Source organism: Acomys russatus, chromosome 6 (assembly GCF_903995435.1).
Source record: "Acomys russatus chromosome 6, mAcoRus1.1, whole genome shotgun sequence".
Classification (NCBI taxonomy): Eukaryota; Metazoa; Chordata; class Mammalia; order Rodentia; family Muridae; genus Acomys; species Acomys russatus.
This window is the reverse complement of record NC_067142.1, coordinates 46,302,786-46,304,919: the sequence shown is the minus strand read 5'-3', so window position 1 is coordinate 46,304,919 and position 2,134 is coordinate 46,302,786. Positions and strand designations below refer to the sequence as shown.

Genomic DNA, 2,134 nt, shown 5'->3' with positions numbered 1-2,134 from the left:
CATCAGATGCTGTCCTAGCATGCCTAATAGGTGACAATCAGCACTGCAAAGGAGAATGCACCTTCACCAATTGCCTCTTGGCTCTCTGAAGGAACCCCGCCACTAAGTGCTAGTAAATATCAGATTCTCTTTATGACCCCTAAATTCTGCACCTTTCCTTTTGACAAAGCCAGCATCATGTGGGTGATTTTTATACTTTGACAATTTGGCTATCAGCTTGAGAGGCAGGCTTTATCCACGCTAGGCTACTGCTTCTGTGTGCGGATCCCGAAGAAGTACTTCCCCAAAGATTTCCCCTCAATAATACTGGCCTCGTACTCATAACTAATTCCTTAGTCCCAGCTAACCAGTTCAGTTATCCCAGGAAAGCATAGGTTTCACATCTCTGGCCTCTTAATACAAAATACCACATGAAGGGTTCTGATAGGAGTTTTTGCCTATCACTGCTCCTAGAGGCATTGCAGGTCTTGCTGCTATGTCACATGTGCATCATTAGGTGGCAGAGAAGAGAGAGAGGCCACCTCAGTGTTCTGACTTGTGAACATCTGGATGATTAGTAGCCTGACATTCCCTGGAAAAAGTGAGCCTGAGATGAGCACCAGTCTTGGTACCAGGGGTACCAGACAGGAAGCTAGCCTGAGACAAACTACCAGTGGAGCTTTACAAAGGCCCAGATGATCTCCCAGGGCTGAGAGTGAACTGCAGACTAGAAAAACCCCACCTACGACCTTGGGCCCAGTCAGGAGCAAGCCCGAGACAGAGGACCTCATGGAGCCACTTGGGCAGGCCTGGGCAAGAAGCAAGCCTGAAAAGACTACCAGACCAGTGCCCTGGAGCCCAGCCAGGGAGCTAGGCTGAAATGACCACTATTCCAGAACCATGATGGCCAGGGGAGGGAGTGGCAGGGAGCAGACCATGCCTAAGATGACCCCTACTCAGGGACATAAGGCACAAGAGGGCTAAAGCACTTCAAAGACCATTCATGAGATGACCCCAGACACACAGAGACCCAGCCACCATTAAGAGGATCAAGCAAGTACTGGGGAAATGAAATAGATAGAGAAGTAGAAGGATGTGTGGACAATGAAGAGAGGCAGAACTGGAGACTCCAGGGTAGTGAGGATCAGCCTGATGTCAGTAGCCAGTGATGCCACCTGTGACCATGGTGGCTTCCTGTCCTGTGCTGCCACTGGGGGCCATGTTTGGGTCCATGGCCCTGCAGAAGTGGAGTGTCTCTTATTCCCAAAGGCCAGGTGGATATCTCTGGTTTGGGCTCCTGCCCAGGGACATGTTGATGTCTGAGGGCTGTGCAGAATCTGGCTCCACTCCTCACATGGGTATCATTGGACAGATGTCCCTAGCCTTCATCAGCTGCAGAGCTTGGGAGAGCGGGCCCTGTACCTCATCTGGGCAACCACCATCTTGGTGGTTGTTGTTGTGGGTCAGCTGGCCCCCATGGTGTGAGAGTGGGAGAGCCACCAGGATGACCAACTCAGATACCTCTCAAGCCTAGATCCAGGGCCTTGAATTGGCTCACCTCAACTACTACTCCAATGATGAACTGCTGGAGTGCATAAAAAGGCCAGTCCTCTAGATCCTAAACTACAGGACCTTCATGACACAGGCCAACAACAGGATATATTAGAGGAGTTCCATAAGGTTCTAGTATTAATAGAGTAGCAGAACCCAGAGGTCTTGTACCAGACCAATGAGTCACTACAATGTACATCTGCAAACAAAGACGTGTGGATAAAAGGGTATACTGTGGGAAACACTGTGCCACACTACAGTTTCCACAATGACATTTTTTCTCTGTTATCCAGGAGGCTAAAAAGGTGAAGGGCATGTATGAGGAGAAGGGAAGATGAATGGGATCAGGCTGCATGAAGTGAAATTCACACAGCACCAATAAAAGTTAAAAAGAAATTATTTGCTTCTCTCTGAACTTCCCAATTGATGCTTCTGCACAAATTTCCACATTCTAGTTCTCTAAGTAGCAATCTTCCACTTTCTGGTAGCAACTTCTGTCCTAGTTCTTCTTTTTTCTTTAATCTTTTTAAAAAAATTTTCTTATTAATTTATTCTTGGTACATCTCAATTGTTATCCCATCCCTTGTATCCTCCCATTCTTCCC

At 47.8% G+C, this 2,134-nt stretch overlaps 1 non-coding gene across 1 annotated transcript; it reads left to right on the top strand.

Annotated features, from left to right (window-relative positions):
* Positions 1 to 442: 442 nt before the first annotated feature.
* LOC127191228 (small nucleolar RNA SNORA17) lies at positions 443 to 569 on the top strand. Its single transcript, XR_007830850.1, has one exon. It is a non-coding gene; the product is annotated as a small nucleolar RNA SNORA17 (small nucleolar RNA).
* Positions 570 to 2,134: the final 1,565 nt, after the last annotated feature.